Below are 25578 nucleotides of genomic sequence, written 5' to 3'. Positions count from 1 at the left end.
TGTGGGTCACAAAAGTATCGGTCCACAGGGGGTCCGATGCTTACCAAAAACATTTGAACAACTGTTGTACATTGCCAATGTCTCATTGTGTATTAACAATGCCTGTTTATACAAATATAACCTTTGCTGTACTGTACAGTATGTTTGCAAGAGGATATTGCTAGTTGGCGATATATGACACCTCCCGACATCAGGGCTACCAAAATGTGGTAGGTCGGACACTAATATTTTTGTGACCTTCATTCTGTGGTTCCAAATGTTTCACGCATGTTGTGTACCGATACTTTTGTGACCCAAAGTGCCTCGCGTGAGGTGCATTGGGAAGATCGGGGGGTCTGGGTCAGCAGTGAGCACAGCGTCTGTGAAGTTCTTAGGTGAGGTTCTTAGCCGAACATGGGCAGTTCCCGCTGTTATACTTCTGGTCTGGGTAAATTCTGGTTTATTTCAACGGGATTCAAATTCCCTTAATGAATTTAGGATGTTAGGCTGTATGCTAAGTAATTAAATCGTGAAGGGAGAAGTGAGCTCCAATTTTTGACGGTAATTTCTAAAGTACATGACTAATATACAACGTGTCTGGTCTCCTTGCAGTGTTGCTAACTGCAGTATTTAATGTGGAATGCAGAATGGTCACATCTGATAAATGAAGGCATTTCACTAATGACAGTCAAATATTAGGCGATTGCCTTCTCCTTCGAGATCGTTTTGAGTTTGTTACCTCCAGACTACTTTACTCACCTTAAGAGACACTTTTTGAATTGGAAAGTTAAATACGACCGTGTTAACCCTCACAACAGGAGAGATTGAGCCTAAGCTGAATAGAGATAGCAAGCATAAGCTGAAACTAATATCCTTGGATTGGACAGTTTTCTAAGCAGTGAACATTCAGCAACCGACATAGCATAGTCCCGAAACCCATGGCTTATGGCTGGACAGGAGAGAGTGGAGGGGAGAGGTAAGAGAAAGGCATGGAAGCATTTTTGTTGTGGATGTCTGGGTGAACACTGGGATGAGACATATGGCTGTAACTATTGCCACTGGCGTAGTTACCCCAGTAGCGAATAGTGAAATAGGAGATAAGGTGATAGTGAAAGAAGACAGGCGAGCCGCCAAGATCGATAAATCTTTTCCTTATCAGTTTTGCTGGCTGTAAGGGTAACCCTAGACCTCAGCTCTGTTTACCCAGCGGTCAACTTTGCCTTCTGGACTGATAACACACTAGTTGTTTTTCCCATAATTTATGCAGAAAATCCTTATGTCCTTGAACATAAGGGGTGTAACTTATAGTATGGGAGGAGCAAAATGAGAGTATTTGCCAACAGAAGTCTGAATAACGCTTTCTTGACTTTCTTGTCGGCAGGCCATTGGTTATATGTAATATGTGTAAGGCTCCCATTGGTAGCAGGTGCCTCTATTCTTTGTAGGTGGCTGGAGATTGCACTTAAGACAGCCTAGTGGCTTGTTAGCCGAGAGAGGCAAAGTAAGTCTGCTTTAGAAGCTCGAGGACAATGTGAAAGAGACACATTTGTTCACATTTTGTCATTTGTACACATTCTATCATATTTTCACATCTACTGTCATGTCACACTTTGGTCACACTGTGTTGCACTTTTCCTCATATTTTCACACATTACTCAATACATGACTTTGATTACAAAACACTTTGTTTGTGCACCATTTCCCATTTTTGGTTCACTTCTCCATTTACACTAGTGTGTGAATTATATCTGGATTATACCATCGAAGGCTCCAAGTTTCCTCGAGCTTTGTGAGTACTTAGCCTCCACTGAGTGTATTCTGGTTAGGTAAGAAATAACTTGTTTTATATTTGTATTCTGAGGCCTATATGAATTCCTCTTTTGTAAAACAAATCCTGGTTTCTTCTTTGGTGTGTGTATGTTATAGTGTACAGTAAAGTTAATTTAGTTTTCTTGTTAGCTTTACCTTACCCCTTTTGGTGATTAATGAAGGGATAAGAGTGCACTGTAATATACACCCCCATAACAATTTGGCGACCTCCTGCCAGGATAGCTCTGTGACACAATATTGGCAACCTTGGCCATATACACAGTGATTACTCTTACCTACTTAACTGTAATCAGTAATCATGGCCCTAATGAGTGATAATGATGTGAAAGCGTTTTGGATTCTTAGCCTTCCCAACCAGAGTGAAAACACTTATAAAACACGAGCTCATATTGCTTGCCCAGGCCTTATAGTTGAGATTTTCTGCCTCAATCACTAAGTTACTTGATTTAATATTGGACACCATGTTTGAGCAAGGTGAGTCCTCCGTAGTTAGTTCTGAGCCATCTGATACTGCACAAGGTGTTGACCCTGAGCCCTTGGCATCGGAGATACCTGGCCCAAGTGATTTTTCTGCTCATGATACTGGTAACAATGTGCAACTGAGCTAGCCAGCATTAAGCTGAGACAACTTGAAGTGCAAGCGAAAATGAGAGAAATAGAATTACAAGCTCAAATGAGACAAAAGGATATAGATCACGAATTCAGACTGAAGCACCCTGATAGCTTACCTAGAGCTAGTAGTTCATCTGCCAGGGAATCTTTTGATGTTGCTAGGAACATTAAGGTAGTACCTCCCTTTAATGAGCAAGACGTCACTAAGTACTTCCACATGTTTGAAAAGGTGGCAAGTCGTCTCTCGTTGCCAAAAGACTCTTGGACAGTACTGCTGCAGAGTGTTTTGAAAGGAAAGACTCAAGAGGCTTATATTTCTTTATCTGTTGATCAAAGTGCTAACTATTATTGTTTAAAAGAGGCCATTCTAAAAGCATATGAACTCGTGCCAGAGGCATATAGGCTTAAATTTTTATCTACCTTTAAACAGAAAGATCAGACTCATGTGGAATATGCTAGAGTACTCACAGACTTATTTGATCAAAGGTTGCATTCTAAGAAAGTTGATGATTTCTCTAAATTGAGAGAACTAATGATCTTGGAGACCTTCAGTGATAACATAGATAGGGATATTGCTACATACGTAGTGGAGAAAGATTTAGATACCCTAGCTAAGGCTGCTGTTGTGGCAGATAATTATAGTATAATTCATAAGCTTGAACGTAAGGCTCAGTCATTTGTTAAGGGTAGGAGAGTAAGCCAACCAGTTTTTTTTAACCCTTCCTCTGGTAAAAGTAAGTTAATGTCAAGTGACACTAATGGGAACAATGCAACCCCAGAGCATGTTAGTTCCACGAAAATGAGGACAGTGTTGCCAGAGGGTCAAGAAAAAGTGTCAGGTATTGCCAGTGTTGCCAGAAAACGGGACACTTGGAGGATTGGTGCTGAAAAAAACGAGGGAAACGTTCCAATGTAAAACCTATTACTTTGGTAAACTCTTGGGAGAGAGCAGCCACCCACAGATATTGTTAGCGGTAGTCAGACAACCCCAGTAAGTGCATATTGTTGATAAGGCCAGAGTGGAACTGTAAGTGGTTGATAGACAGACTCCTGTAGAGCCATTGTTAGACACTAGTAAGACTGAAGCAGTGCAGCCGTCAGGTTCAGGTGAGAGTGGTAGTAAGACTCAATCAGAGTGTCCTCCCCCAAGCAGTATACAAAGTGACTACTCCTCAGATCATTTATTTGCTAACTTCATATCTAAGAGGTTAATTTTAGTTGATGGAAAAGGTGGTAAGGAAGCCACCATACTAAGAGACACAGGAGCTTCACAGTCACTAATATTGAAGGGGATTGTTGATGTAGCTGACCCTAATGAATGTGTCTTGTTGCAGGGTATAGCTGAGTTTGTATTTGTTCCCCTAGTTGAGGTGAAGCTCCAATCAAAGTTAGTTAATGGTTCAGTGCGTGTGGGTGTTGTTGACTTGCTACTTGTACATGGGGTCACTTTCCTTTTGGGTAATGACAGAAGGACAGGTGAGTGCTGTACCCTGCGTGTCAAAAACTCTCCTGAATGAGGATAGGACTAAAGAGTTGGATCCTAAATTGTTTCCCGCATGTGCTGTAACTAGAGCTATGACAGCAAAGGCCAGCCTTGATAATGTTAAGAGTAATGGCATTGGCAATGCCGATGATGATATTGGGCTTGGTGATACCTTTTTCGCCCAGTTAACTGACTCAGAGGTTGATGATTCTCCCCAGACTGATGTAAGTGCAAAGTTAGCTGATATGCAAAGATATGATCCAGAGATTGCCACTTTAATTGACTCAGCAGTTAGGGAAGATGAATGTGAGTCTGAACTGACAGAGTGTTATTATTTAAGGCCAAACAACATGTTAATGCGAAGATGGAGACGTCCTAGTGTTGCCCATGGTAATGAGTGGGAGACTGTACATCAGGTGATGGTTCCAAGACCCTATAGGCAAAAAATTATGTCCATTGCTCATGACTCTTCCTTAGCAGGTCACTTAGGGGTGAGGAAGACTCTCTCCCGCATCTGGCAGCATTTTTAATGGCCTGGAATCCGTCTAGATGTCTCCTGGTTCTGTAGGTCATGTCACACCTGTCAGCTAGTCGGTAAGAGCAATAAGCCCATTCTTGTGGCTCCTTTGATTCCTCTACTTGTGTTTGAGGCCCCAGTCACTAGAGTCCTTGTGGACATTGTTGCCCCTTTGCCTAAAACCTTCTTAGGCCACCAGTACATCCTCACAATGTTAGACATAGCCACTAGATATCCCGAAACCATTCCCTTGAGAAATATTTCAGCTAAATTGGTTGTAAAAGAGATGCTGACTTCTTTACCCATATTGGTCTCCCTAAGGAAGTTCAGTCAGATCAGGGCAGTAATTTTAATTCCAGACTGTTCAGACAAACCCTTAAGGAGTTAGGAATCTCCCAGATCACTTCCTCAGCATATCATCCTCAGAGTCAGGGTGCATTAGAGAGGTATCACCTAACTTTGAAGAGTATGCTTAAAAAGATGAGTTTGGATGAAAGGGAATGGGACAAGTGTTTGCCTTTCCTACTTTTTGCCACCAGAGAGGCACAGAGTGAGTCCTTGGGCAACGCTCCATTTCAGTTAATCTTTGGCCATGAAATTAGAGGTCCTCTTAAACTCCTCAAAGAACAATGGGTCAAGGATGATGATCAAATTAACTTGCTAGACTATGTGTCAAAATTTAAAGAAAGACTGGCCCATAGTATGGAAGTAGCCAGGGCACACTTGGAAGCATCTCAGGAGAAGATGAAGAGATGGAATGACCCCTTTAAGAAAGGAGCAGAGTGTTTCACCCAGGCAATCAAGTTCTTGTCTTGCTTCCCATTCATGGTCAGCCTCTGCAGGCAAATTTTGCAGGCCCTTATGTAGTGAAGAGGATAGGTGAAGTCAGTTACGTCATTTTAACCCCAGACCAGAGGAAGGAACGAAGATTGTGCCTTGTAAATATATTGGAGTACCACAGGTGAGACGTGGACCTCCCCTAGTGCTACATGTGTGATGCTGGCTGTCGAGTTGGCGGAGGACGAGGGCTTCCCTTTGACTTTGGACCAGATGACCAGTTAGAGAGAAAACCAGGAAGCTTGGAGTACACTGACTGATAAACTCTCCCAGTTGACTGCATAGTGGTGTGCCGAGCTTGTTGCCCTTCTCAGGAAGTTTCCTGATGTCTTCCGGGACACCCCATAATGGACGGAAGTGGCACAGCACAACGTGGATGTAGGAGACGCCAGCCCTGTAAAGCAGTCCCCCTACCGGGCTAGTTCTCAGAAGCAGACCATCATTCAAGAGGAACTGAACTACATGTTGCAGCAGGGGTTAATTGAGTCCTGTCAAAGTGAGCGGTGCTCCCTGGTCATAGTGGTTCCAAAACCCGATGGGTCACATCGCTTTTGTATTGATTATCGTAAAGTCAACTCCCTTACCAAGACTGATACCTACCCACTTCCTAAGTATATGATTGTGTGGATACGATAGACAGTGCTAAGTTTATTACAAAATTAGATTTGATGAAGGGATATTGGCAAGTCCCACTCACAGAAAGGGCCTAAGAAATTTTCTGATTTGTGGTCGGTAGCAATACTTATAAATGTAAGGTCATGTCCTATGATATGAAGAATGCTCCTGCCACCTTCCAAAGGCTGATGAATGATCTCACCAAGGATGTTAAAGGTTGTGAAACTTACATTGATGATGTTTTTTTAGTGACACATGGGAACAACACTTGAGCCAACTAGATGCCATGCTGCAGAGATTGTCCTCTGCTAATTTAGTGCTTAATTTAACTAAATGTGAATTTGTGAGGGCTCGAGTGCAGTACCTAGGTTATGTGGTCTGTTTAGGCCAAGTGAGTCCACCTGATGTTAAAGTTCAGGCCTTAGTCAATTCCCACTAACCCAAAAATAAGAGAGAGTTGCAACAATTCCTGGGTATGGTAGGGCACTACAGACGTTTTGTCCTGAACTTCTCTGATCTTGTAGCTCCTCTCACCGATTCAGAAAAGGAGTCAAGTATGAACATAAGAACATAAGAAGAGAGGATAACTGCAGTAGGCCGGTTGGCCCATGCTAGGCAGCTCCTAGAAGAGCAACTGAACTACTAGAATGAGATAAGGATAGCAAAGAAGAAGGCTCTCCCCCGCCCTCCAAACCCTCCAGCCGAAGCCGGCAGGAAAAAGTCAGAAAGAACACCACGCCGCATAGAAAAACTGGCGTGAACATTTTACAGGAAAGTGTGAAAGGAGAATAGAGACTATCATAGTGTAACCTGAAAAGAAAATTTTTTTGAATAAGTATTGGTTATAAGATTCTCTTTATTCTATAGCCACCCCTTATTTGTCATATACTTATCTAGCCTATGCTTGAAACTCTCAATGGAAGAGGCAGCAACTACTTTACTAGGTAGCTTATTCCATTCGTCTACTACTCTATTACCAAACCAATTTCTACCGATTTCCTTTCTGAAACGGAATTTTTCTAGTGTGAAACCATTATTTCTAGTTCTATCCTGTATGCTCACTTTAAGTACCTTGCTAATATCTCCCTTATTTATACCATTCATCCACTTAAACACCTCAATTAAGTCTCCCCTTACTCTACGCCTCTCTAGCGAATGCAGACTTAGTCTTTTCAGTCTGTCTTCATATGACAGGTTCCGGATGTCATGTATCATTTTAGTCATTCTTCTCTGTACATTTTCTAACGAATTAATATCCATTCTGTAGTAAGGACACGAAAATTGTACTGCGTAGTCTAAATGTGGCCTTACTAATGCTAGATAAAGTTTCAGTATTACTTTAGATGATCTATTGCTCACGCTTCTCGAAATAAATGCTAGGACCCTATTTGCTTTATTTCTCGCATTAATACACTGTTGCCTTGGTTTAAGGTCGTTACTAATCATAACTCCTAGATCTCTCTCGCATTCCGATTTGCTAATTTCTTTGTTATCTAAGCTGTATTTAGTATCTCCAATGGTCTTGCCTACTTTACGTACTTTACATTTTTCAACGTAAATTCCATTTGCCAAGTTTTAGACCATTTGGAATGTGAGGATGCCTATTCTGAAGTAAGCCATCCTGTCAAGTCACCCAGTGCTTCAAGCTCCAAATTTTGATAAACACTTTAAATTAGTTGATGATGCCAGTGACTTAGGGGCTGGCACAGTTTTGCTTCAGGGTAATGATCAAGGCTTTGAGATGCCTGTGTGCTGTTCTAGCAAAAAGTTCAATAAGGCCCAGAGAAATGATTCAACCATTGAGAAAGAACTCCTTATACTCATACTTGCCTTCAACACTTCTCTGTGTATGTTGGTCCAGGGTCAGGTGATGTTGTGTATACTGATCACCACCCTCTGAAATTTTTGTCCCGATTTAAGGACAAAAATCTTAGATTGGCCTGCTGGGCCCTATTTTTACAGGAATACTCCCTTGATGTGAGACATGTAAAAGATGTTAGTAATGTTTTAGCAGATTACCTGTCCAGAACTTAAATTGTACAGTATCCAGAAAGTTCCCCTTGGGAAATTTCTTTTCTAAGGAAGGAAGATGTCACTGGCATAGTTACCCCAGTAGCGAATGGTAAAATAGGAGATAAGTGATAATGAAAGGAGACAGGCGAGCTCCCAAGATCGATAAATCTTTTCCTTATCAGTTTTGCTGGCTGTAGGGTAACCCTGGACCTCAGCTCTTTTTACCCAGCGGTCAGCTTTGCCTTCTGGACTGAAAACACACTAGTTGTTTTTCCCATAAATTACGCAGAAAACCCTTATGTCCTTGAACATAAGGGGTGTAACTTATAGTATGGGAGGAGCAAAATGAGAGTATTTGCCAACAGAAGTCTGAATAACGCTTTCTTGACTTTCTTGTCGGCAGGCCATTGGTTATATGTAATATGTGTAAGGCTCCCATTGGTAGCAGGTGCCTCTATTCTTTGTAGGTGGCTGGAGATTGCACTTAAGACAGCCTAGTGGCTAGTTAGCCGAGAGAGGCAAAGTAAGTCTGCTTTAGAAGCTCGAGGACAATGTGAAAGAGACACATTTGTTCACATTTTGCCATTTGTACACATTCTATCATATTTTCACATCTACTGTCATGTCACACTTTGGTCACACTGTGTTGCACTTTTCCTCATATTTTCACACATTACTCAATACATGACTTTGATTACAAAACACTTTGTTTGTGCACCATTCCCCATTTTTGGTTCACTTCTCCATTTACACTAGTGAGTGAATTATATCTGGATTATATCTTCGAAGTCTCCAAGTTTCCTCGAGCTTTGTGAGTACTTAGCCTCCACTGAGTGTATTCTGGTTAGGTAAGAAATAACTTGTTTTATATTTGTATTCTGAGGCCTTCATGAATTCCTCTTTTGTAAAACGAATCCTGGTTTCTTCTTTGGTGTGTGTATGTTATAGTGTACAGTAAAGTTAAGTTGGTTTTCTTGTGAGCTTTACCTTACCCTTTTTGGTGGTTAATGAAGGGTTAAGAGTGCACCGTAATATACACCCATATAACACTATATACCATAGATAAGTTATTGGTTATGTTATCGTTGGATTAGGAGATTCGCTAATACCTCCACAATGTTATACAGTTTAATCTGTAAATAGTGTTCCATTAGACACTCGCCTGGTGGTATCTTACGTGCTGATGGGACAGCTTATTCTGCTGGTGTGGGTATGAGTGTGGCTGTGACAGTAGGAATGAATAAGTGATGCAGCATTTGAGAAATCATCCGGCGAAGTGAATGAGTTGCGATATATATGGGCCATCCTGCATTTTGTAAACGACCTGTACACCTTAATAGTGGTGACAGAGATACCTTCATGCAGCGACACAGATAAATAACTGGGTGGTTGGAGCTACCTGGTAACGGAAACATCCGTCATCTTCTTCCTTATCCCCCGAAAGGAGGATGCTGGACTACCAAAGAAGGGTAACTTCATCCTGCATTCTACCGGATCCACGTTTCAGTTGAACCTGGGGCTACATCTGTTGTAGCTACTACTACTACATAACTACTAGCTACTACTACTACTGTTACGTTATATGAAATCAGTGCTAACAAGAATACTGCTGTACTGTACGTGAGGCCAAAAGATACAGTATAATTTTATAAGTGACGTGTCGGTACGTTGTACAGGGTATTATAAACGTTGGTGGCGCCATTTCCAAGACGGTTAACATTCTTAGGCTCCAGCGACTCATTATGCTTAATAAAACTGTCTGGCGTTAAATGGAATATAATAGAGTTGTCTCGAACACAGGAAGGGCAGTTATGAGTAGGATTCTGAATAAAGAAAAAAAAAATCGCTACTCTTTTGGACTTTTCATTCTTCTTCACAGAACCAAGAGTTTTGTGACACTGAGATATGTATTGCCGTTGGGTAAGGAAGCTCCCTAACACCTCCCCCTTAGTAGTTTACTTTTGGATGCGGCTGGTTAATATATTCTTGCACGTTATATATGCAGAGTACTGTGATATTATAACACAGAAGAAGACAGAAAGGTGTATAAGCAAAATAAATCTCTTAGGAAAAAGTGTTAGGGACAGAAAGGTGTATAAGACAGAAAGGTGTATAAGCAAAATAAATCGCTTAGGAAGAAGAGTTAGGGACCTTCCTTGATTGATAGAAATACCGGCCCAAATCTGGATTTACCATAGTCGTTTTGTTTTTATCTAACGGGTCTTGGCCACTCCCACAACATGAATACAGAGTTGTGTTTGCTTGAAATTCACTGAGCCTTTGTTACGAGGCAGGAATGTGTCTCCTTGGTTAACATTCCAGTCAACCCTCCATGCTAACTACACCTGGCCATTAACCGAGCTGAAAGGGGTTAGGAATTTTTATCAGATTAGAAATAACGCGCCATAAACCATAAGATCAAAATCAACCATAAACCTTAAGATCAATTCCCAACCATAAACCTTAAGATCAATTCCCAATCATAAACCTTAAGATCAATTCCCAATCATAAACCTTAAGATCAATATCCAGCCGTAACTATAATTTCGTTTTGCAGGAAGAACAAGGGATGTGGGAAGCTTCGTCACTCTCATTTCCTCGTTCTAAAAAAAAGAAAAAAGAAAATCCTCTCGTAGCTAAGATTTATTTGTGCAGGAAAAACAAAGGTATAGGCTAAGTCTGCTTATCTGCTGTCTTTGGCCTTCCTGCAAACACAGATCATAGTTACGATCATGGAGGCGATCGTAAGTTTGTGAATCCGTGCTCTGTAATGTACGATAATGTCCTATTTCAACGGTTTATTCGTTGATTTTAGAGCTTTCGTAGCATACGATTTATTTTGTCTATTGAGCTTGAATATCCTCTAGTACGCTGTGGATGCAAACACTGTCGATATTAAAAAGAGGCAAACAACATACACGATACATTCAGGTGTAATATGCAAACGCATCGCTAGAAAGAAGTGTTGCGAAGTGTTATGTGTCAACGAAACTACGATTCAACGAATGCACTGTATATTAGCGTTTATCGTCACTCATCCATGAAAAAAGCACATCAGCTTGAAATTTAAGTAGCTTGTACTCACCAGATCAATCGAAATATGTAGAGAACGGCCGCTTACACAACTTTTATTATTCCTACAGGCCATGGTACTTGCTGTCAACCACACTCTCAAAAATTACCTGGAATAGAGAAGAAACACGGTTGCCAAGCGATCAGTCAAGGAAAGGAAAAGTAACAAAAAGATGTGATAAAGTTATACCCACATACTGACGCTGTGCTAATTGTCAAGAGACTACAGTTTTGGTCCGGCTTAGATCCCCCTCTTATATGGACTCTTCTTGTTCCTGAAGAAGTTCCAAGTTGAGCCGAAAATATTGATCTTTACAAATTAAATAAATAAACAAAAAATAAATAAATATAAATATATATAAATCCTATAATCTGACTTATTAAATGGGGCACTTTTTTCTTGGTATTTACTAATATATATATTTTTTCCGGGTCTCTGACAATCATACTCTACCTTGGGATGGGAAAGGAGATCTGGATAATACTGATGATGATGATGATGAATAAATATATATATTTTTTATCTGAATAACTCGACACTGAAATTTTGATCCACAAAGACATAATGCTGAAACAAAACGATGAGCGAGAACCAAATGCTTACCTAATGGGAGATGAGAATAATGGCGTGTCAGGGTAGCAGGTAAACAGTGGGGTAGACAGCACCGATACATAGCCTGGGGTTGGTGTGTAGGGCGGTGCCAATGTCTAGAGGCGGAAGATGTCAGCCTGGGAATACGAGAGAAAGCATTGTTGTTGCCAAGATAAACTTTTGGCACGAGGCTGAGTAGAAAGTACGATGGAAAAAAAAAAAAAATACCGTGAACCTTGAATCTGATCCTTTTTATAGAGGGTGCCTAGGAAAAGTGTGCCAAATTTAAGGTTATTTTTTGGCCAGTTCCAAATATTAAAAAGCCTATATGAACACGGGGCTAAGGCCCGTAGTCCAAGTGACATGGGAGGCTTCGTAGCACCTCTTCCTAAGCGATTTATTTTGCATATTGAACCTTAACATTCTCTTGTATGCTGTTGTACTTTAATGGTGACGTAATTTACATCAAAAACATACAAGAGGTGCGACGTGCAGAATAAATCGCTGGGGAAGCGGTGTTACGAAATGTCCAGAATTAATTACAATGCCGTCCTTCATATTCATCCCCTAAGGAGCTACAGTTACTGATGGCCTAATGGGTGAATTATGACAGCTCGACTTGTTACTTAAACTTAGCCTAAGAATAACCTTCCATATGTTAATCTGTACTTGCCAGGCCATGCAACAATGTTTTAGACTTTATAAAAAGTATTTTCTGGATTCTGCAAACACTATTTATAATACAGAAAATTAGGTGTTAAAAAGGATGTTAAATTCACTTGTGAGTGACTGGTAACATACAGTTTTGAGGCGCATGTACCAATGTGATTTCAGTGAGCACACAGTCTTGTAATAGTTCAGTTTTATTTACGATGCCTAAAAAATAATAAACAAATAAAAAATAAACAAAAGTCAGAGAGCATAGCGACAGCTAAACAAACAAAAAAATAAATAAAACTCAGAGAGCATAGCGCCCGGTTAACAAATAAAAAATAAATAAAACTCAGAGGGCATAGCGCCCGGTTAACAAATAAAATATAATAGTCAGAGAGCATGGCGGCCGCTAAACAAATAAAAATAAATAAAAGTCAGAGAGCATGGCTGCCTCTCCCATCAACTGGTTTAAGGGCCAGATATTTGACCTGGTATGTGACCTTGACCTTCAACTAAATATTACTCTCAAAATCAAATTACTTCATTCTTACCTAACCTTTACCCTTCCACTAACTTTGTTTCAAATCAGACCAAAACTTTTTGAGCTGACTGTCTGGTGGCCTTGATTATTACCTTTTCCCGTGACCTTGACCTGTGATTGCTCTCAAAATAGACTCTATTAATCTACGGTACGTTTTAGCCTGAATCCTTCCACAGTGTTTGGTCTAAATCGGATAAAAACGGTTTAAGTTGATCTTGCCATTGGACTTGACCTTGATGTTTGACCTGTTGTTCTGTTGTTAAAAAAAAAAAAAAAAAAAAAAAAAAGGTCACCCCTTGGACAATCTTCAAGACATCCACCAAGGTTAATATTAGTCAGGTAAGAACTGTGTTTGTTTATTTTGTTCACACACACAAACACAGGTTAAACTCTAACCTCGCCTTGTGACCCTGCCTGTGACTAATAACCCTCAAAACTGCATTCTTTCATTCCTGCCTGACCCTTAACCCTTCCAACAAGCTTTGTTCAAATCCTATCAGAAGTGTCTGAGTTAACTTTGCCCTGTGATCTTGGCCTTTGATCTTTCCCCGTGACCTTGACCTTTGACTAGTTGTTTTCAAAATCGAGTCCTTTAAATCTTGCTTTACCCTCAACTCTTCCAAAGTTTTGCCGAAATCGAATAATAACTGTTTAACTTGACCTTGACCCTTGACTTTGACGTTTGGCTTACTGTTCCAAGGAAAAAAAAAAAAAAAAACTTTCCTCCTGGACTGATCGTCAACAATTCCACCAGGCTTGGTTAAATGGAAGCAAAAATGTTTGGGTTATTTTTACACACACACACACACACACACACACACACACAGGTCGAACGTTGCCTTTGCCCTGTGACTGTTGCCTTTGATCGATTGTTCTCAGAAAATCCAAAGTGTGGTCTAAATGAGATCGAAACGATTAAGTTTTCTCAAGTTAACGTTTGATCTAGCCCCGTGAACTACACCTCTGACCTATTGTTCTGAAGCGAAAACACAGATTTACTCAGTTGGTGACCCTCATCCCTTCCGCCAACTTTCATTAGTTTCAAATAAAAACTGTTTGAGTTACTTTATTAAACGCACACACACACACACACACACACACACACACACACACACACACACACACACACACTGCTGGTGCAGTGGTAACGTTCTCGCTTGCCAACTGGTGGAAGAGATTTCGCGCCTCGCTCAGGTTGCGAAAAGTTTCAATGACGAAGTGGGTGGTTACTGTCCCCCTTGAGCAAGGGGACGGGTGTGTGCGTGTGTGAAGGTCACAGCCTTGCCCTTAGATCGGACTATATGAGCTCTCAGCTCCCTTCCGGGAGGGTAAAAGCTGACGATCACGACCATCAAGTGATCCTGACCGACCCGGTGAATTACGGTGAATTACACACACCAATCAAAACATAACACTCACTCTCGCTTCGCAAGCACGATTGTAAAAAGAATCTGAGTACTGTAATGAAAGAGTGCAGCATCAAGAGCCTAGCTTCATGGCCACGACCCCTTAATTTGGTGGGAGATGAGTTTAAGTCCGGCTGTATTTGTGGTGGCTGTGGGTGGGTGTCGGCCAGCGTGAAATGAATGGAAGAAGAGCTGTTTGCTATAGATCGAAATATAATAAATATTATTTTCATCTTCATCCTAATCGAACTTCCCAGCAATAACGGGAGTTTTAAATGGGATTAGAGTAATCTCAAGGAACAGGGAGGAAAGATTATTACCTACTTATTTTCGGCGTATCGTAAAATGTGACTATGAGAAGTGGATTAAGGATTAGAATCTCTGACTATGTAATGTCACAGGGATATGATGATCTCACCGCCAAGCACTTGTATTGCAAGCCACCTCATATTTTCAGTGGTACAAGAGGATAAAGGCTGTATTTGCAACAGAACAGTATCGAATACCTATGCACTGGATTTCCTCATCTTAGGTGAATGTAGGAAATTTTACTTTAAGCTTATAAAGATAAGGTTTAATAAAATTCTAGACAGTACATAGAGACCGTTTCAGATTCACTGGAGGATCGCACCTCTCACTGAGGGAGGGTGATGGCCACAATTAACTCTTTTCCTTGCTGGCTAAGTACGAGTCGGAAGGACTGTCTGTATTTAAAGTGGTGCATGTTGTAATGGAAATATTGTACTTGCAGTGTTTGTTTGTGTGTCAGTCTGCATATTCCATCTGTATGAACGACAGGGTGTGTAAATACGCTACCATATGAGAGGACGTACTACCAGTTTGTGTTATCCACTGGCTTGGGTATTGAATCCAAACTCGAGGCACAAGGGGACCTGTAGAAAAATGCACTACTGCTGAGCCACGTGGATCCGATTATCATAACTACTACTACGACAGCTACTACTACTTCTACTACTGCTACTACTACTACTACTGCTACTACTACTACTACTACTACTGTCACCGGTACTATTACTGTAAGTGTTGCTGCAGTTGTTAATACTGCTGTTTATGTCGTTCTTCTTAGTAGATAACTAAAATAAAAAAATAAAAAAAACTGATTTCTACCAAACTAGGGTGTTTATTTTAGGAGGTAAAGCTGCCTTCTGGTAAGCCGGCGGTGGTGGCGGGTCATAACTCAGTGGCATCTAGCTCACCCACCCATAACCTGCCTCCCTCATACCCTCACACTCTGCCACCCTTTTAGACACACCCTCACCAACACCCCTCACTCCTCCTTCACCCCTCTTCCTTTACCCCCGATCATTTACCCCTCACCCTCCCCTCACCGTCTCACCCCTCACCTCTTACTCTCCCCTTACCCCCATCTCACCCCTCGCTCCTCCTTCACCCCTCATCCTTTATCCCCCATCCTTTACCCTCACCCTCCCCTCACCCCTCATCCCTCATTCTCCCCTCCCCTCATTCCTCACCCCTCATCCCTCACTCTCCTTTCCCCTCATTCCTCACCCCTCACACACCTAATCGGCACCTGTCACACTTTCCCATCTACCTACCAGTCACAAATCCATATCTACAAGTATACCTACACACCTGCCTTCCGTTCCACCTACATACCATACACCTGCTATATAGTTAAACATCCTACCTACACACCGACCACAAACGACAACTACACACCAGCCAAACACTCATCCTACATACCTGCCACTCCAATCCTTGCTACACCCCTGCCACCCCAAACTTGCTACACACCTACCGCCCCACCGCTGCTACACCCCTGCCATCCCACCCCTGTCACCCCATCCTTGTTACACCCCTACCATTTCACCTCTGCCACCCCATCCATGTTAAACCTCTGCCATTTCACTTCTGCAGCCCCACACCTGCTGCACCCATGCCATCCCACCCTTGGCATCCCACCCCTGCTAGACCCTTGCCATCCCACCCCTGCTACACCCTTGGCATCCCAACCCTGCTACACCCTTGGCATCCCAACCCTGCTACACCCTTGGCATCCCAACCCTGCTACACCCTTGGCATCCCAACCCTGCCACCCCACTCCTGCTACAACCTTGGCATCCCAACCCTGCCACCCCACTCCTGCTACAACCTTGGCATCCCACCCCTGCTACACCCTTGGCATCCCACCCCTGCCACCCCACCCTTGTTACACCCTTGCCATCCCACCCCTGCCACCCCACCCCTGCTACAACCTTGGCATCTCACACCTGCAACACCATTGGCATCCCACCCCTGCTAGACCCTTGGCATCTCACCCCTGCTAGACCTTTGGCATCTCACCCCTGCAACACCCTTGGCGTCCCACCCCTGCAACACCCTTGGCGTCCCACCTCTGCTACACGTTTGGCATCCCACCCCTGCTAACCCCTGGGCATCCCACCCCTGCTACACCCTTGGCATCCCACCCCTGTTTCACCTCTACCACCCCACCTCTGCTACATCCCTTCCACCCCACCCTGCCAACCTGCCCCTGCCACACCCCTGCTACACATCTGCCACTCGATAAAGACAGAAGGTGGCATCACATTAGGGGATGATGAGCACATGGCACCTAGCCAGGCCTTTCCTGCCCTCCCCTCTCTCTCTCTCTCTCTCTCTCTCTCTCTCTCTCTCTCTCTCTCTCTCTCTCTCTCTCCATTCACCGCTATTCCAACAAACAACTTTTTTCTCCAAGCAGTTATTCAGTATATTTTCAGTTCTAACATATTATTCTGCAAGTCAAGGTCTTTTTTGCCCAGCTTTGCCTCCGTAACCATTAAATATTTTCCCCTTGGATTCTCGGCAGTTCCTTGACTTCTAAACTTAGTAAGACACATGTGCTCCCACCCATCTGCCATGTACATGTCATGAGATGGTTAATTTTACTTTCTCCACACCATTCCGGCTGAAGAATTTACCATATATCATCTTCGCGTAAGGTTAATTCTGTTTCTGAGGACAAAGAGATGGAGAAGTAACTGTGGATTGGAAGACACTGCCATATTTCACTGTCATACTTCACACTGCCACTTCATACACTGTCACGGTTCACCTTATCACACATCACACTGCCACGCTACACATTACCATACCACACACTGCAATACTTCACACATTACCAAACAACACACTGCCACATTTAACACATCCACAGAACATTACCATAGTACACACACACACACACACACACACACACACACACACACACTACCACATCACTCATTGCAACACCTCCCATCTACTGAACAAACTTTTCCTATAGTCGCGGCGCACGACTCTGAGGTTGTCATTATCGTACCCTGGCACGTACCATTCAAAAGTGCGTCCGATTTCGCATCAGATTATACACGAATCACATTATTATGCACGAACATATTATACACGAATATTATTATACGCGAACATATTATACACGAATCACATGCGTCTCATATTATACACGAAATCAGACGCACGTTTGAATGGTAGGTTGCCATGACACGATAACAACCTCAGAGTCGCGCGCCGCGACTATGACACCACTGTACTTTAGCGTAACTACTTCTTCCATTAAGCAGTGTTGTTTTACATCATCCACTCATTTGATGTAGTGCTGCCTACTTACTCCTTCCCCTTTCTCATTTTATCTGTTTGTCTGACCTGCTCTCATTTTCCTTTTCTCTTTTCTTCCTGTCACTTTTATGTCTCCTCTTCACATTTCGTCTGGCTCTACATTGAGTGACAAACCCAATAGTTTCCTGTGACCAGGAAACCATTGACAACGTTGGGTGGTGACCATACATAGCCAAATTACGGGGTGAAGTGGACCCTACTAAGGTGTCCCTGTTGATTGGGTGGAGAGATGCAAATGCGGCGTCCATCCAGGTAAAAAAAAATCCACACTATTCCCCCTCGCCTATCAATGGTGAGACGTTGTTAGCTGCTAGGGAATATCTGTTCACTGCACGAGACATCTCTGCAGAGTCGATTGTCTGCCTGTGGTTGATGGGTCTGTTCGACCAGACAGAACGGGGTTACATAACTATGGATGCTGTGAAGGACCTTATTCAGGCCAACACTATGCAGTTTTATTCAGCTGAGAGAAACTGTAGGCACTAAAAAGGTTAAAGAGTTATCTCCACTTTATTTTATTATTATTTTTTTTTTAGCAATAAAACCTTAAGACGTTTACGAGTTATCATCCTTTTTAGATTCAGGGAAAGTATCCTGCGCTCTTAAATTACTATTCGCCTTACAATAATCATAAACCTAGATCCAGAATCACAGCCAAATGCATGATAAAATCTTTGTCGTAACTTGGACTTCTTTTCGCGGGAAGGACAAAGAAAGGACGGTGTTTAATCCTCTGTGTATCTTGCTCATACTGCAAAAACAAATCTTGGTTACGAGAAGAAAATTATCTTACAACGTGGATTTCCTTTTTCAGGAAGGACTAGGAAGGAGAATTTTGAACCTTCTCATGTCTCTCATAGTTTCTTCAAAACAGGTCATACTTACGACAAGAAACTGATGGTAGGTTTATTTGTAAATTCGAGTCCTAGTGTCTACGGGTCTTCATCACCTGACACTCAGTATGTCTGACGTGTTGAAAACCGTGCCCGTGACAGGAATGCGTCTGTCTCGTGCTTTGGCATACAACACCCCACAGTTTTCACCATGTTATTCTGGTTACCGCTTTACTCATATATATATATTTTTTTTAATGTAAGGAACACAGATTACTGGCGACTCATTCATAAAGATGTTGCAAAGATAACATGACAATTTCATGAACATTCATCCAACTGCATTCAGAAACTGATACTTGTTGCATAGGGCATATAGCAGTTCACACACAGCTTCCTCGACTGACAGTTTTGGGGGCTCTGAACTTACACTGGATTCTTTTAAACAGAAGTGAGAGTAGTGATTAGGTCAATGGTCAGTGCCAAGGAACCAAACGATGAAACCCCGCATTAGACAAACAACAATAAATCAAAATCAAGGTTCATTCAGTTCAAGATGCCTGAACATACTGCGTCTGAAAGACTGGAGGTCAGTTACGGCATTATAAGAACGTTGGGGTAAAGAATGACGAACTGAAACGAATGAGGGGAAAGAGATGGGGCTAGAGGGTTGTAGGCTGAAAGGATATTGACACTGGTGACGGCGATATTGGGTAGTGTAATGGGGCTAGTCAAGATATAGAATATACAAAAATGAAGCCAATTATAACAACCAGATAATCAGTGTGGAAAAAGCTAGGTGAGACCCTGCTTATATAATCGATCGACACCAGCAGATAATGATGATGATAATGATGATGATGATGATGATAATGATGATGATACTCGAGAGTCATTTTAGCAAACTATAAGAGGTGGTTTGTCCTATTATATTGCATTTGAACGGCTGCAGGTCGTAGGTATGGGGAACGACTTGAGGAAGAAGGTTGTTCCAGATCTGAAGTATGGAGGAAAGACTAAAGGTACCAGTTGACTCCTGCATATAAAACAAGAACAAGGAGTGACGTGTGTGTTTGTCCTCCAGAAAATGATGCACAGCAATGGGGGAGTGTGTGGACAGAAAGTGAACACCAGGGAAGGAGGGGCTCCATTAAGGTATTTTCTACTGATTCCCCGTCTTAACTTCAGTATGAATTTCCAGAAAAAATAGACCTGCGAAGTTTTTATCCTCTCTACTTTCTTTGTCTTCCTGGCGAAAACAGATATAAACAAGAAAGAGCACTCAGAGAATGTCTACCTTCTCCAATGCCAATACCAGACAGTTCCGATCACCACCTAAATTTAATGAAGTCTTCCTTGGCCTATGAACAACATATCCACAACATTTCATTGAAATCTATCAAATATCTTGAGATAGCTTGTGTACAAACAATCAAATAAACAAACAAAAAAGCCCTTAACCGCGACTCGAACTCAGATCGCCACCAAAATATAATCAACTCTTTCATGGCTCGTGACCCACATATCCACAGAATTTCATTGCAATCCATCAATAACTTTGTGGAACATCTGTGAGCAAACAAACAGATAAACATGGGTGACTACATACCTTCCTCTAACTTCGTTGACAGAGGTAATAATGATAATAATACTGTAATAATAATAATAATAATAATAATAATAATAATACTCTCATAGTTGCGACAGGAAGTTGGTCGTAAGTTTGTTCATGAATTTGGCCCCAGGATTACGTAGTATGGTAAAGATGCCTGGCAATCGTTTCTCGCTCTACACAGTTTAAGCGACCAAACTGATCTTGTCTGGGGTTCATTAGCGTGAACAAGCAGTGATGACAGCAGACTGTGTGTGTGTGTGTGTGTGTGTGTGTGTGTGTGTGTGTGTGTGTGTGTGTGTGTGTGTGTGTGTGTGTGTGTGTGTGTGTGTGTGTGTGTGTGCGTGTGTGTGTATGTGTGTGTGTGTGTGTGTGTAATGCTTTTTAATTAATACTCGTAACCACAGCTACTTTATATCCCTTTCATTTCTTAACACAACTATGTCATGAATCTTCACTCAGGCCTATGATATTCACTACATTCACTTTACAACAGCAACTCAGCATTTCAACTCAGCACCTGGCCTCACAGCTCGTCTATTTGGCGCACCTCTGCACCTTTGCTTGACCGCCCAGTTCATTCTTCGTGCCTTGGTGGTCGTGGTGGTGTGGTGGTGATGGTGGCGCAAGGAGGGGGTGAGTGTGGCACATTGGGGTGAGGCCAGTGTAAGGCTAATGGTGGGATGAGGGGGTGAGAGTAAGAGTTAGGGCAGGGGTGATTTCTGAGTCAGGGTATGGATAGGTGGTGAGGGTGAGTAAGGAGGTGAGGGTGAGTGAGGGTAAGAGTAAAGGAAAAAGGTGATGGTAGGGTGAGGGGGTGTGAGTGAGGGTTTGAGTAAGGTTGTTCTCAGAGTGGGGGTATGAGGAGGTGGTAAGTGTGAATATGGAGGTAAGGGTGAGTGAGGGTAAGAATAAAGGTAAGGGTGGGGTTTAGAGCGAAGATAAAGGTGAGGTTCAGGGGGGCAGTGGGAGTGATAATGGGGTGTAGGGAGTGGAGGACAGAGAAATTGTTGCCGTGTCCAGGGAGAAGGTAGGAGTGACTGTTGTTTCATCTGGACAAGACCTCCGTGCACTGCAGGAAACCGACCTCTTCAACCCAAAGATCGTCTGCTAAGGTTTGGTTGAAGGATTGTCTCTGTTGTGATAGTTGGCGCATGAAATGAATATGTGTGGTGTAGGGGTTGTATTCCATTGTGGGCATAGCGTACTGTTTGTGCGTTGTAATTTGTGTTGATATTGGGATGGTGGGAATGACAGTGGGGGTATAATGTTGGTGGGTATAAGGGTGGGGTTCGGAGGGAAGGTTGAAATTAGAGTGGGGGTGAGAATATTGGTATGGAGGAGTTCAGAGTGAGGATATGGGTGGGTGTAGGGGTGAGAGTGGAGGTGGACGTGACTATAAAGAGCGGGTAACTGAAAGGGCGGGATTCAGAGTAAAGGTAAGGAAGTGGGGGAGAGGGTAAGAAGTGGGAGTAAGAGTGAGGTGGTAACAGTATGCTAAGGGTGGGGATGGGATGGTGGAGATTAGGGTGAAGATGTGGGGGTGGTGGTGTAGTGAAGTTTGAATGAGGGTAAGGGTGAGAGTGTACAGTAGAGGTGGGTTTTGAAGTTAGGGTGAGAATGAAGGGGTGGGAGTTGAAGTTAGGGTGAGAGTGCGGATGTAGTGGGAGGGATTAGGGTGGGGGCAGGGTTGTTGGGGTGAAGGTGGGAATGTGGGGTCGGGGTGAGGGTGGGGTGTGGGGTGGGGAAACTGCATTGTTGGCTGCTTCTGTGCGGGGTTGGCTCGTGCTGTCGTGATGGAGAAGGGGGTGGGGGTAATGGGGATGGGGTGGGGTGATTGGGGAGGAAGGGAGGAAAGAGGGAGGAGGCTGGGGTGATTGGGGAGGGAGAGAGAAGAGAGGAAGGAGGCTGGGGTGACTGGGGAGGGAGAGAGAAGAGGGGAAGAAGAAGAGGGTGGCAAGAGTGGGGTAGAAATGAGAGATGGAAGAAACAAGGGGAGAAAAAGAGGAGAAAAATGGCAAGAGGAATGAGAAAGAGAGAGAGAGAGAAGGGGGGGGGGTGAGTATTAAGAAAGACAAGGAAGGAGAAAGAAAGATTAGTGAGTAAGGAAATATTCAGGAAACACAACAGGTGAGGAAGAAGGAAGTGAAACACGTGATAAGGAACGTGAAGAGCGAGGGAAGATGAAAAAAAAAAATACTTTGAGGTGCATAGGGTTGTGGTTGAATTCTCCAGGGGGTTTTAACACCTTTACGTAGCGATTTGTTTTACACATTTCAGCTTAACTCTTTCAGAACGTAAGAATTTTAGCCATTCTTGCTACCACCAGGAGTTTTGTATACTTTTTCGTTATCTGGAAGTTAATATGCTATCCATGCAACTAACAATATCTTTAGCTGTCTATCTATTTGTTAAATCTATCTATCTATACCGATCTATCTCTCTGTCTGTCTATATCTGTCTATCATCTAGTCATTTACTGCATCATCAGGATCGTAGAGGCAGGGGGCTATTCTACTTCGTCCAGGCACCAAAGAGTGACTATACTGGTTTTACTCCAACTTGCCTAAAACTGCCATCTCTCCATCTTGAATTCTGAAAGGTAGCAATAGACTAGCCCTAGAATATGGTGCTCAGGGTTGCCAAGGTCGCGGTTTTCACGCCAAATTGGGCTGGTTTTGAAGCTCTTCCGCGGGCAAATTTTACCGGTCGCGGGTTGCGGTTTTTTGGGCTGGTTTGAAAACTGTCGCGGTTTTTTGGGCTAGTTTGGAGTTAAACCACATCACGACAAAATACTGAGAGAGAGAGAGAGAGAGAGAGAGAGAGAGAGAGTTGTTTAAACATACAGCGGAGAGAGACCTTCTAATACTCCCATAGGGACCAGTGGGTGCAGACCACGAGAGATCCAAAGCAGTTCTGGATAACTATATAACCATACAGATTCGTACGGAGAGAGGGACTTCCAAGAATTAGGCAGTTTTGTTTTATCCCTGCTATCGTTGCCAGCAAGCAATGCCGCAATTGAGAGGGTTTTCTTTCAATATAATTTAGTGAAAGGCAAATTAAGAAACAGACTGCAGCATGAAACAGTTGAAAACACTCTTCATATCAGAGCATAATTATATGCAAAGACATAAAATGTGTTGTAATAATCTCGCATCAAACAAAATGATGTTAGCAAATTTCACATATGACGTAATGTACACAACAAAGAACACAGTGATGATGATCATGTATTATTTATATAAAACACTAATTTCGCATAATAAAAGGGTTTTTAAAATAATTATTGGTGTTGGGCTACTTTTGGGCTGGTTTTCAGTTGGGTTTCCGCGGGTAGAGCAGGGTGCGACTTGGCAACCCTGATGGTGCTTGTCATAAGGAAGTGCTGTGGAATGTTGAGCCGTAGCAGTATTATGTGTGAAATAAAACGCAACCTAACCTTAGATGGAAACTCTAATAGGTAACATCTGACTGGCATCTTAATCCTCTCGACCACTGAGCTTCCATTTGGTTATATGGTCACCACCCAACGTAGGAAATGGTATCCTGTGCAATAAAAAACTGCTTGGCTTGTCATTAAATGTAGAGTCACGACGTCAAGTGAGAACATGGGTATTCTCATTTACGTTATGATTTTTTTTTTTTTTGTATCGCCAGAAGGCGGGCTAATGTAATACAAGAAAATATTACTAGACCAAAGTACAAAAAAAAATATTCAGGAAGAAGTGCTAGGGAGCCTCCTAAGCCGACAAGAGTGTGTTTGTGAAGGAAGTGTGGGCTATTTTAGTGACAATAACTTCATTACAAAAAGCCTTCCATACGCTGAATAAAATCATTCCGTAGTAGGAAGAGTATTACGAGATTCTCCGTCGTATAGGAAGGGTTAATGAAGACTGCCCTAGCCTTTAAGTACAAGAGGTCTCCTTTAAGTTGAATAAGCCCGTTAGGCGGTAGCAAAAATAAGAGGTAAATGGGCTTCATGCTGAGGGGTTAAATGAGAGCAAATAGGTGTGTGTGTGTGTATGTGTGTGTGTGTGTGTGTGTGTGTGTGTGTGTGTGTGTGTGTGTGTGTTTGTGTGTATGAGAGAGAGAGAGAGAGAGGGAAAGGTGAGGGGGGATGAAGTTGGGGAAAATATACGAGGATGGGGAGCGGTAGGGAGTGGGGGTACAAGGGTGACAGGAAAGGGGTAGAGATGGAAGGGGGAACCAGTGAGGGAAGGGGGGGGGCGTGAGAGGCAGCCAACAGAGGCCCCGCAAGACAGCTACTGTGTGTGTGTGCGTGTGTATGTGCCTGTGCGTGTACGTGTGTAAACTCGGGTCCCGGCGTTTGTAAATCCACTCATCTCGGTGTTGAGTGAGGGGCGGGGTGAGTGGTGGCGTGGGACACCTTGACTTACCTGCATTATGGACACCGATTATACGATTTATTTCGGTGGACATCAAGAACACGATTTATTTCATTGGACATCAAGAACACGATTTATTTCTCTGGACATCAGGAATAAGATTAATTTCTGTGAACATCAGTAATACGATTTATTTCTGTGAACATCAATAATACGATTTGTTTATGTGGACAATGGCAACGCGATTTATTTCCAACGGTGCTTGAATTCGCGTATCATTTTTTACAACATCCACAACTACCTGTCCACCTGATTTTTCCCTATTACTCTCGACAACATCCGAATTAACTCAAGATGCCCGACAACCTGACAGTACTTGAGTTTCCCTCTAAATCCTGACAGCATCCGAACATCCTAAACATCCGACTTTTCGACAGGATCCCGACAGCCTGACAGCACCTGAACTCTCTCAGCACGCCCGACAGTAGCCTGATAATACTCAACTTCTCGACAGCCACCAGACTACCCGACAGTACCACACAACACAATTAAACAGCCCGACAGGACGCAAAGAACCTGACAGCGCAGTCCAACACAAACAGCCCGACAGGACGTAAAGAACCCGACCAGACATTTCCGACAACACCTAAGCTTTCTGACTGTATCCGTCCAACCTGACAGCATCCGAACAATACCCGACCTACCTTACCCAAACCATCCAGTAAAACCCGACTTTCCGAACGTTACCCGAATCCAGTATTCTGCCCAGCCATCTTCGACTGCACCCGACGTCCACCAGACCAACCAACGTGCCGAAGGATGGATTATGATCATTCAGAGCTTTGTTTTATCCCCTCCTAAAACGACAGAGAGTACAGATATCATGCATTATCCAGACGACCCGACAAAATCTAACCTTCCCGACAACCGAAAATACCCGACGTGCCGAGGCGTCGTATACCTCAAAACACTACCAGCCACCCCCGAAATGACACCG

At 42.9% G+C, this 25578-nt stretch overlaps 1 protein-coding gene across 3 annotated transcripts in view; it reads left to right on the top strand.

Annotated features, from left to right (window-relative positions):
- The first annotated feature begins 20841 nt into the window (after positions 1-20841).
- The window catches only part of LOC145403990 (protein-lysine N-methyltransferase SMYD4-like), a 36458-nt gene continuing 31721 nt past the window's right edge, over positions 20842-25578 (top strand). The window contains exon 1 of one of the 3 annotated variants that reach the window (XM_080275595.1): positions 20842-20868. The gene's annotated coding sequence lies outside the window, so the exon portion shown is untranslated. Of the gene's footprint in view, positions 20869-21046; positions 21348-24521; positions 24602-25578 lie in introns of those variants that run through there. The other 2 variants (XM_080275592.1, XM_080275594.1) reach the window with 2 other exon arrangements.

This window comes from Coenobita brevimanus, chromosome 62, assembly GCF_032717465.1.
Source record: "Coenobita brevimanus isolate Jiangsu-jjx chromosome 62, ASM3271746v2, whole genome shotgun sequence".
Taxonomy (NCBI): Eukaryota; Metazoa; Arthropoda; class Malacostraca; order Decapoda; family Coenobitidae; genus Coenobita; species Coenobita brevimanus.
The sequence above is the reverse complement of the archived record's forward strand: the minus strand, read 5'-3'. Positions and strand labels throughout refer to the sequence as shown.